Genomic DNA, 12,364 nt, shown 5'->3' on the forward strand with positions numbered 1-12,364 from the left:
TTTGAATATCCACCCTAGTTCCAAAGACCATTTTTCACCCAAATATACCCGCCCCCCCTAAATATTTACCTAGGGCCTTGCATTAGTCAATGAATTAAGCTTTTTCATTGGCCAAATGCTGGTACCTTCTTGGAGAACCAGAAATCGGACCTTAGCCACAAAGCAGGATTTCACAGTGATTTCTGGACCACTTAGCTTGCTGGTCTGAGATGTCTCCAGCATTCTCAACAGTCAGCTGGCACTGGTACTGTCAGCAGCTGCACAGAGGTGAAGGATCACCTCACCACCAGCTGCACCTGGCCCATGTTTGAGTTCCTGCCTCAATGCCACAGGTGCCGTTCTCTGCCAATTTTCCCAGACTACCAGAGCACAAAGGAAATGCACCACAATCAAAAAAGCACAAATACAAAGAATTAGAAAAGAGAAAAAAGAAATCATCACAGGCATAGATTTATTAGGCAGGCAAATGTAAAATCTGATTGAAAAAATTATTAAATTATTTTGTGGAATTTATACCAAAAAATGCCAACTGAAAAGATACGACTAACTAAACTTTTTCCAGGAAGAAATAAGAAATCAGAATAGATCATTAACCCTAGAAAATTGTGAATGTTTTAAAATCTTCCCTTTCCTCCAAGAAAATCACATACACATATAATTATAAACAAATAATAGGCATGTTGTGCTCATGGTCTCACAAATTATTTCACATTGTCAAGAAATCTTTAATTTTGAGCTACTTCAGAGCAAAAAGAGAAAAGTTCACTCTTTAATGAGGCCAGCATAATTTTCATGACAAAAATTGCAGAAAATTAAGAGATCAATTTGACATATATACAAAAATGAAACTTACACTGTTAAAACACTGTAACCCATCAGTAATAAAAGGAAACTATACCAAAGCAAAGCCAGTTCCTTGAATGCACAGTGCTCACTATTGAGAAGTCTATTATTGCAATGTATCATATTAACAGGTCAAATGATAAGACACATATTCATGTTAATAAATTCCAGCTCTGGCCAATGTGGCTCAGTTGGTTGGGCGTCATCCTGTACATGAAAAAGTTGCCTGTTCAATTCCTGTTCAGGGCACAAGCCCAGGATACAGCTGATTGATGTTTCGCTCTGACATCAATGTTTCTCTCTATAAATCAGTAAAAGTATTTTATATATAAATAAATAAATTCCAATAAATAATTTAGTAAAACCCTACTAGTTTTGATAAAATCCTTAGTAAGTTGGAGGAAATACATAATTCATGTGGTGAGTATGTGTGTGTTTGTGGGGGGGGGGTGTCTGTGTTGTGTTGTGTTTCACACGTGAACCAAAATCTACTTAATTGTACAACATTAGAGGAATTACTATGAAAGTAAGGAACAAAACAATTCAAAAAATCACCACTAATATTTAATATTATGAAAATTCTAGATATAGCAAGTAGAAATTATAGCAAAATAAAAGGTATAAATATTAGAAATTAGAAAGCAGTTCTAAAAAAATCCCGCCCCCCAACAAACAGCTGAAAATATGTTAGGAAACAATGAAACAATTTAGTAAGACATCCAGTTTTGAAATTAATACATGAAGAATCAATACTTTTCTATTTTCATTTATTTACTCATTCCACAAATATTTCTTGAATGCTTACCATATGCCTGGCATTTGAATGTACATATACAGGAGCTGGAGATACTATGATAACAAAACAAGTAAGCTACACCCTAATAAGGCTTGTGGTCCCTTGAGAAGGAAAGAGATAATAAACATATAAACTAGTAAATGTATAGAATGTCAGATGGTTGCCAATGCGAAAAGAGACTAGGGAATAAGAATTCCAGAGGAGATAAAATTTTATTTTATTATTTTTTCTGAGATATAATTGACATACAACATTATATTAGTTTCAAGTGTACAGCATAATGATTTGATATGTGTATATTTTGTGAAATGATCACCACAGTAAGTTTAGTTAACAACCATCACCATACAGAGTTACAGATTCTTTTCTTGTGATGTGAACTTTTAAAGTTTAGTCTCTTAGCAACTTTCAAAAATACAAGTTTGTACCATGCTGGAACTTTGTACCTTTTGACCCACTTCACCCATTTCACAACCCCCTGCCCCAATCTTTTCTCTGTATCTATGAGGGATGTTTTCTTTAGATTCCACATATAAGTGAAGCCTTATGGTATTTATGTTTCTCTTTTTGACTTATGTCACTTAGCATAATGCCCTCAAGGTCCATTCATATTATTGCAAATGGCAGAATTTCCTTCTTTTTTATGGCTGAATAATATTTCATTTGTATATATAGACCACGGTTTTGTTTTGGTACTGACAGGCAATTGCATATTTTATTGTCATAGTATGTTTATTTATCTGCTGCTCACCCACTAGGAGAGTACATTTACTGACTGATTAAGCAAATACCATATAACAGCACTTTGCTCAGCATTGGGGTTCAATGGTGGACCAAAATATAAACTCAGCCCCAAGACAGTTTATATTTTTAAATTTCATATTTCTACAACTTACAGAAATCTTCATTTTAAAAAAAATTGTAGAATACTAGGTTTACATATTAAATCAAAGCAATCCTTTTCAACACAGTTTCTAAATTCAAATAATTAAGTTAATAAAATAATTTGACCTATGAGGCTAGACTTTTCCCCCAAAGTCGCTGTTGTTTCATGGAATTTCCTCCTTTAATTGTTATTCTTTTTCAATTACAGTTTACATTCAATATCATTGTGTTAGTTTCTTATGTATAGTAAAGTGGTTAGAAAATCATGTACTTAACAGAGTGGCCCCCCCCCCACTGCTTTAAGTGCCCTCCTAGCTCAATATTGTTGGCTATACTCCCTATGCCGTAATCTATAACTTTGTGACTATTCTGTATCTACCAATTTATACTGCTTATTGACTACTAGAGGCCCAATGCACGGAATTTGTGTACAGCTAGGCCTAGCTGGCGATCAGGGCCGATCAGGTTCCCCGCCTCCCCACCTCCTCCTTCCCTCATAGTCCATGAACCCCACCATGTTGTTCCCCACCTCCCAACTTCCCCCCTCCCAAACTCTCCCCCTCCTCCTCCCCTCACCACCTGCATCTGCCACCACCCACCCCAGTTCTCCATCCTAGCCCAGGGCCCAGCCCTGATTGGGTGATCAGGGCCTGCCAGTCACGGGGAGGGGCCAGGAGGTTGGCCAGCAGGCCCCATCAGTGATCAGGGCTTGCAGGCTGGGGGCAGTTCCTGCATTGAGTGTTTGCCCCATGGTGGTTAGTGCATATTATAGTGACTGGTTGTTCCGGTCGTTCCATCATAATGGTCGCTTAGGCTCTTATATAGTTTTTGCTCTGTGTATTTTTAATAGGATTTTTCTTTTGCCATTGAGTTGTATGACTTCTCCGTGTATTTTGGACATGAAACCTTTATCAGATATATGATTTGCAAATATTTTGTCCCATTCTATAGCCCAACATTTATTTTTTTGAGGATGGTTTGCTGTGCAGAAGCCTTTTAGTTTGATGAAGTCTCTTTAACCCTTTTAAAATTGTTATTTTTTGCATATGGCTGTCCAGTTTTCCCAAAGCCATTTATTGAAGAGACTGTCCTTTCCCCATTGTATATTCTTGGCTCCTTTATCATAAATTAATTGAATATATATATATATATATATATATATATATATATACATATATATATATATATATGGGTTTATTTCTGGCCTATCGATTCTATTCCAAAAGAGAATAGGAGATACGCATTCTAGGGAGCTGAGTATGTAAAGGAAGGAGTGGAGTCAGAGGTCATGGGTGACAACAGCATGCTGAGATATGCAAGAAATGACAAGAATCCGGGACTTTACTCTGGATTAGTTAAAAAAAACAAGGGAGTGTTCTGAACAGGGGATTTATGTGTTCAAAGGAAATCTGGATGCTGTGTTGATAATATACTTTAGACTTCAGTGGGGAAAAACACAGAATGAGGCAATCAATAGGTTACTGCAATAACCAAGATTAAAGGCAATCTGAAAACTCATCTTTTTATGGTTATGTGTTATTTGATCATGCTATATATGCAAAACTAACCAGTTTTAAAAATCAGTAGAGCTTCTGGTTCAAAATGATAGACACCTCCTTCTAAGGATCTTATAGAAGTGACAGTAAAGAATATTTACAATGAATAACTCCATGTTATAAATAAGAAAGAGTCAATTATCAGATCAGATACTTTGATAATGTTCTAAAAAACAGAAAATAGTATTTATAGGTCATTCAAAGAGAGCTTGTGGAACTAAAACCAGGAGATCTTAATGCTATGACTGAACATTGAAGTTCTCCATTGGATGTAACAGGCAATTAATAGTGCTGTGTTTTACTAAGGAGACATAAGAAAAAAAGAAAATAGATAGGATCACTTTAATAAATAAAGTTGAACAGAGTCACCACAAGCCTAAGATACAACTAAAAGAATGCTGCCAGTTTGATGGTAGCCAGTCTTCATAGAGAATTCCCCCACCCCCAAAGTTCCAAGCTATACTTTGATATACATCAAGAGCAGGAATTGATTTCTAAAGTGGCAAGCATAGTTGGAGGACTGTCCATGGAGGGGCATGACCCTTATCCAAATAATGAAATACTAATTTTAAAATTTTGGAGCTGGTTCTTCATGTACCAATATGGATCAATATTTCACCTTGATCATGTTAGGTGAAATAAGCAAATTGCAATCTAGAGATATATTGTAATTCTATTTTTTGTTTAACAATAGAAGGAGAAAGATGAGAGGAAGAAGCATATTGTATATATAAGAACATATACAAAAGGATTAACTGTGTGTCTTTAAGATATAGTACAATAGAGGACTCTCCGTATTTTAAATTTTATGTAATGTTTGAACAGTCTATATTAACATACATTTATTTAGCAAACAGAAGGGGAAAAAACAATGAAGATATATTTTAAAGGCATAGTTGGAGTGGTGAGGAGAAAAAGACAATAATTGATAGTGCTCCATGCAGCAAGAAGCTAAAATAAGCTAAAGGTGAGAGAAATTCATTTCTATGTAATATGGAAGTCTATGAAGGCCTTTTGCCAGAACAATTGCAATAGTGACCAACTTCATTATCTCCAAGAAAGGATAAAGAATTCAGTGTGTCTCAAAACTAAGCATGAAACCCTTTGTCTCACAAACACCTGAAAGGATTGTGGTTTTCTATTTCCTTCTTCTCATCTCCTACAACCCTTCAGTGTTGGACAAATAGTGTGAGAATTACATAAGCACTACTTCACGGTGTCTGCAGAATCATGACCTAAATGTTACTGATTCACATGCAGAACAAGAAGAAGATATGACCAAGAACCTTATCAATTTCAAGAATTCATGTTGTTCTTTTTAATATATATTATTTGCTTTTTACAGAGAGGAAGGGAGAGGGAGATGGATAGAAAGCTAGAAACATCGATGAGAGAGAAACATTGATCAGCTGCCTCCTGCACACTCCCTACTGGAGATGTGCCTGCAACCAAGGTACATGCCCTTGACCGGAATCAAACCTGGGACCCTTCAGACCGCAGGCTGACGCTCTATCCACTGAGCCAAACCAGTTAGGGCCATGTTGTTCTTTAACCTTTCCTGATACATGTGTGTGTATAATGGTATAGTGACATCCTATCTAATAAAAGAGAAAAATGGTAATTGGCGTACAATGATACCCTTTTCATTGGCTAATCAGGGCTATATGCAAATTAACTGCCAACTAAGATTGGCAGTTAACTGCCAACAAGATGGCCGCTAATTTGCATATGTAGGGACAATGCAGGGAGGTGAAATGGAAAGCAGGAAGAAGCCCCCTGCCACTGACAGTGATCGGAAACCCAGGGGGGAGCTAAGAGCTGGGGGGCAGGGCAAAGGCAGCCCTGGGGCCACCTTTGCCCTGCCCCCCAGCCATGATCGGAGAATCAGGCGCCTTTGCCGCCCTGGCCAGTGATAGCAGGAAGTAGGGGTGGAGCCAGCGATGGGAGCTGGGCACGGTCGAAGCTGGCAGTCCCAGGAGCTAGGGGTCCCTTGCCTGGGCCTAATGCGGAGCCCACGATCGCGGGGCCGCTGCAGCTGTGGGTCCCCACTGCCGGAGCCGGACGCCTCAGCCAGTGGCATTAGGCCTGGGCAGGGGCGGAGCCTGCAACCGAGGGGAGCTGGGGGTCCCCTGCCCAGGCCTGACACCTCTGCTGGAGGCCTCAGGCCTGGTCAAGGGGCCGATCCGGTGATTGGTGATCGGAGGGTGATGAGGGTCAACTCCTCTGGCCGAGGCATCAGGCCTGGGTGGGGGGCGGAGCCGGGGATTGGGGGGATATGATGGTCGCCTTGCCCAGGCCTGAAGCCTCGGTCAGAGGCATCAGGCTTGGGCAGGGGGTGGAGCAAGCGATCAGAGGGAAATGGGGGTCCCCTGCCCAGGCATGATTCCTGGGCCAGAGGCCTCAGGCCTGAGTGGGGGCCAGAGCCAGTGATCAGGGGGAGGTGGGGGTCCCCTGTCCAAGCCTGACACCTCTGGCGGAGGCGTCAGGCCTGGGCAAGGGGCCGATCCTGCGATTGGAGGGTGATGGGGGTCAACGCCTGAGTGCTCCCAGTATGTGAGAGGGGGCAGGCTGGGCTGAGGGACACCCCCCCACACACACACCCAGTGCACGAATTTCGTGCACCGGGCCCCTAGTATAGTAATAATTATCCTATATAATAAAAGAGAAAAATGGTAATTGGCGTACGACGATACCCTTTTCATTGGCTAATCAGGGCTATATGGAAATTAACTGCCAACTAAGATTGGCAGTTAACTGCCAACAAGATGGCGGTTAATTTGCATATGTAGGCACAATGCAGGGAGGCGAAAGGGAAAGCAGGAAGAAGCCCCCTGCCACTGACAGTGATGGGAGACCCAGGGGGGAGCTAAGAGCTGGGGGGCAGGGCAAAGGCGGCCCAGGGCCGCCTTTGCCCTGCCCCCCAGCCATGATCGGAGAATCAGGTGCCTTTTCCACCCTGGCCAGTGATAGCAGGAAGTAGGGGTGGAGCCAGCGATAGGAGCTGGGCAAGGTCGAAGCTGGCAGTCCCAGGAGCTAGGGGCCCCTTGCCTGGGCCTAAAGCGAAGCCCACGATCGTGGGGCCGCTGCCACAGCAGGTCCCCGCTGCCCGGGCCAGACGCCTAGGCCAGAGGCATCAGGCCTGGGCTGGGGGCAGAACCAGTGATGGGGGGAAATGAGGGTCCCCTGCCCAGGCCTGACGCCTCTGACAGAGGCGTCAGGCCTGGGCAAGGGGCCGATCCTGTGATTGGAGGGTGATGGGGGTCAACGCCTGAGGGCTCCCAGTATGTGAGAGGGGGAAGGCTGGGATGAGGGACACTCCCCCCCACCCCACACCCAGTGCACGAATTTCGTGCACCGGGCCCCTAGTTATATATAAAATTCATAGCCAGAAGCTAATTTGAAGAACCTGTAACACTGTTGACTTCCAATTATTTGCATACTCATTTTTTTCTCAAAACATTTCTGCTGATTATATGAACATAGTTTTAGTTTTTTTGGACACCTAACTGTCCATTAATCTTCTCTAGTTCCATATTCACAACTATAATTATAGGGGGAGGTGAGTTTTAGCTCCAAGGTGTATTCTCAATCATTGCTATAACACAAACTCATTCCCATCTCTTATAAAGCCAGACCTACATTATTTTAATCTAACCTCTGACAAAAATGAGGCTTTCCTGTATTATTTATAGGGAGAAAGGAGAAAAATAATCACTCAGAACTTTAAAAAGGTATATTGAGTCTATAGCTACTGAGAAGGAAGAAAGAATTCATTAAGTCTTCTTTTATTCTCAATAATATGACTTGAGCACTATTAATACATGGGAACATATTACACATATCCTCCCTATTGTTATAAAGAACACTTCTGAAATCTAGGCAATCTCACTCACAAAGGGTGATAATCAATGCATGAGTCTTCAACTAAATATCATAAATATTTAGCATTTGAAATATAAAGCAAAACAAGATGTAATAACTAAATTTGCTCATTTATCTTGCTTTTCACTAGGTTTTATTTAATACTTAGCCATAATATTGACATCCTATCTAATAAAAGAGAAAAATGGTAATTGGCGTACGACGATACCCTTTTCATTGGCTAATCAGGGCTATATGCAAATTAACTGCCAACTAAGATTGGCAGTTAACTGCCAACTAAGATTGGCAGTTAACTGCCAACAAGATGGCGGTTAATTTGCATATGTAGGCACAATGCAGGGAGGCAAAAGGGAAAGCAGGAAGAAGCCCCCTGCCACTGACAGTGATAGGAAACCCAGGGGGGAGCTGAGAGCTGGAGGGCAGGGCAAAGGCGGCCCTGGGGCCACCTTTGCCCTGCCCCCCAGCCATGATCGGAGAATCAGGTGCCTTTGCCGCCCTGGCCAGTGATAGCAGGAAGTAGGGGTGGAGCCAGCAATGGGAGCTGGGCACGGTCGAAGCTGGCAGTCCCGGGAGCTAGGGGTCCCTTGCCTGGGCCTAAAGCAGAGCCCATGATCACGGGGCCCCTGCAGCTTCGGGTCCCCGCTGCCCGAGCCAGACGCCTCAGCCAGAGGCGTTATGCCTCGGCAGGGGCAGAGCCTGCAACCGTGGGGAGCTGGGGGTCCCCTGCCCAGGCCTGACACCTCTGCCAGAGGCCTCAGGCCTGGTCAAGGGGCCGATCCGGTGATTGGTGATCGGAGGGTGATGAGGGTCAACTCCTCTGGCCGAGGCATCAGGCCTGGGCGGGGGGCGGAGCCGGGGATTGGGGGGATATGATGGTCCCCTTGCCCAGGCCTGAAGCCTGGGTCAGAGGCGTCAGGCTTGGGCGGGGGGTGGAGCAAGCGATCAGAGGGAGATGGGGGTCCCCTGCCCAGGCATGATTCCTGGGCCAGAGGCCTCAGGCCTGGGCGGGGTCCAGAGCCAGTGATCAGGGGGAGATGGGGGTCCCCTGTCCAAGCCTGACACCTCTGGCGGAGGCGTCAGGCCTGGGCAAGGGGCCAATCAGGCGATCGGAGGGTGATGGGGGTCTACGCCTCTGGCCGAGGCATCAGACCTGGGCAAGGGGCCGATCCTGCGATTGGAGGGTGATGGGGGTCAACGCCTGAGGGCTCCCAGTATGTGACAGGGGGCAGGCTGGGCTGAGGGACACTCTACACACACACACACACACACACACACACACACACACACACACACACACTAACACACCCAGTGCACGAATTTCGTGCACTGGGCCCCTAGTATATCATAACTAGAGGCCCAGTGCACAAAAATTTGTGCACTCGGGAGGGTCCCTCAGCCTGGCCTGTGCCTTCTCGCTGTCTAGGACCCCTCGAGTAATGACCACCTGCTGGCTTAGGACAGCTCCCTGGGGGATTGGGCCTAAGCTGGCAGTCAGACATCCCTCTAGCAGCCCGGGAGCCCTCAGGGGATGTCCACTTGCCAGCGGGGAGCAGGCCTTGCTGCAGTCAGACATCCTTAGCGCTGCTGAGGAGGCAGGAGAGGCTCCCACCACCACTGCTGTACTGGCAGCCATCAGCCTGGCTTGTGGCTGAGCAGAGCTCCCCCTGTGGGAGCACACTGACCACCAGGGGGGAGCTCCTGCATTGAGCATCTGCCCCCTGGTGGCCAGTGTGTGTCATAGTGACCAGTCATTCCCAGTCGCTCTGCTGTTAGGGTCAATTTGCATATTACCCTTTTATTATATAGGATAGAGGCCTGGTGCATAGGTGGGGGCCAGCTGGTTTGCCCTGAAGGGTGTCCTGGATCAGGGTAGGGGTCCTGCTGGGGTGCCTAGCCAGCCTGGGTGAGGGGCTGAGGGACGTTTTCAGGCTGGCCACACCTCTTTCAGGGTGGGGGGTCCTGCTGGGGTGTCTGGCCAGTCTGGGTGAGGGGCTGATGGCTGTTTGCAGGCTGGCCCAGGACCAAGTGGGGAACCTCACCCCATGAGGGTCTGGCCATCCTAGGTGAGGGGCTGATGGCTGTTTGCAGGCTGGCCACAGCCCCTTCAGGGTGGGGGTCCCCGCTGGGGTGCCTGGCCAGCTTGGGTGAGGGGCTGATGGCTGTTTGCAGGCTGGCCACAGCCCCCAGCCACCAAAGCTCCCAGTGGAGGCTGGCTGGAAGCAGGTATCTGGGATTTATTTATCTTCTATAATTGAAACTTTGTTGCCTTTTGTGGAGGCCACAGCCGGCCGGGGCAGGCGGGAAGCTTGGCTTCCTCCATCGCCGGGGCAACCAAGCCTCCTGCTTGCTCCAACTCCGTGGCTGCTGGCTGCCATCCTGGTTGGGTTAATTTGCATACAGTCGCTCTGATTGGCTGGTGGGCGTGGCTTGGGCATAGCGAAGGTGCGGTCAATTACCATCTTTGTCTTTTATTAGTGTAAATAGCTGGTTGATGTAGCTATAAATAGATGAGCCAATTCGTTGAGAAAGAATCATTCAAATCAGTAATTTAGACTAATGTGGACAAAATCACCAATAGAATAACAGTAATAACCCCCCTCACTTAGCTCATCTAGGTGCTTTGAATTTGGTAACCTGAGACTATAATAATATTGCTCCGGAAAACCAAACAAATATTCTCTATAGAATAAGATAAAAATACTGAGATCACAAATTAAATTAATCTATTTGTAAAAGGCAATTTCCATAAGCAAAAGAGCAGAGACACCATAACAGGATCATAACCTCTGCTGAGAAGGCACGTTAGATAGAGACATATATTTGACCTTCAGGATCTCAATAGAATAGAGATCCTTGTGTCACAGCTATATAAGTAGTAGCTAGTATTTCATCTTCACCTGAAAAGGGATTTTATTATTATACCTGTTTATTGGGGTCTCTATCTTTGTGTGAGTGTTCACATATATAAACACCTGCATCCAGACAGAGATAAACTATCTTCAATGTAAGGAGCTCAAGGTAACATCTTATTAAAATCTTGAATCTTCTTTGTTTTACTTTATAACTCTCAGTGGGTGACTCACCCAGTCTCAAAATGAAAAACACAAGTCAAACTAATGGCAGAGCACTGCAGTTACCCACAGCATCTGTTATTGTTGTTGTATTTTTTCCAATTTGCTGGGCTGAATATTGAGTAATGGCACTACCTTTCTTTAAGAATAAACATTTTAAAAATCTCAAACTTCAAGAAAAAATCTCTAAACTTCCAAGCTATGTAATAATCAAGCCTTCATTTTACGTCAGTATTTGGAGTGCTGTTCAGATAACAGCAATTAGTTCTGGCTTTGTAAATGCCAAACATCAAGGTACAAAGTGTATACTCTGCATTAAGCAGTGCTTATGGGAAATCATGTGGGGAAAGTAACTTGCTTTCAGAATCTATACTATCCATTAAGCTTCTCCTATGGTCACTTCATATAGAGAAAAAAAATTGGTAAATACATATAATAATTTGCTCACCTCCTATTATTAACATGCACCTACATAATATATGGCCTAGAGTAGGATTAATGAATGATAAAATTGTGTAGGTCTATAAAGACTATTAAAGCTCATATAGTATAATCTCATTTTTAAGGATCTATTTTTTCATAGTGGTAATTTTAAATGTGGATCTTGACTTTCGATTTTAAAATAACAATGCAGATATAATGTAAAAAAGTAACCTCATGTCTCTAACATCTAGAATGAACTGAAATAAATTAATGGATGAAGCAGAAGTTACCAATTCCCTTCTCAGAACAAACTTATGGTTGCCAGAGGGGTGGAGGGTATGGGTCTGGGTGAAAAAGGTGAAGAGATTAAGAAGTACAGATTGATAGTTACAAAAATAGTCATGAGGATGTAAAGTACAGCATAGGGGATATAGTCAATAATATTTTAATAAGTACATATGCTATGGTGCCAGGTGGGTACTTGAAATATCAGGGGGAACACTTTGTAAAGTATATGATTGTATAACCACTATTCTGTATGTCTGAAACTATAACAAAATAATACTGAATGTAAACTGTAATAGAAAAACAACGTTAAAAAAATCCCTTCTTGCATACCCAGAGGTAAAGACTCACTATAACATTTCAGGAAATATATGTCCAGTTCAAGTTTTATACTGTTATGCATTTATGTTTATTTGACAAATACTTAAGTACTTAGTATGTGCCAGACAGGATTGTTTGATGCCTGGCCCATTCTCCAGAGAATGGACCTGCAGGACTACTGAGGGAGTGAGTGGCTGCTGCCTAGCTGGTGGGCCACTGGGCCGGGTCAGTCAGCTGAACAACATTCCCGCTGTGGGAGCACACGAACCACCAGGGGGTAGCTCCTGTGTTGAGCATCTGCC

General features: G+C 44.0%; 1 non-coding gene across 1 annotated transcript; it reads left to right on the forward strand.

Moving 5' to 3' along the window:
- The first annotated feature begins 4,271 nt into the window (after positions 1-4,271).
- On the forward strand, positions 4,272-4,397 carry LOC132225395 (small nucleolar RNA SNORA25). The gene has a single exon (XR_009450908.1). It is a non-coding gene; the product is annotated as a small nucleolar RNA SNORA25 (small nucleolar RNA).
- Positions 4,398-12,364: the final 7,967 nt, after the last annotated feature.

The sequence above is a fragment of the Myotis daubentonii genome, chromosome X (genome assembly GCF_963259705.1).
Source record: "Myotis daubentonii chromosome X, mMyoDau2.1, whole genome shotgun sequence".
NCBI lineage: Eukaryota > Metazoa > Chordata > Mammalia > Chiroptera > Vespertilionidae > Myotis > Myotis daubentonii.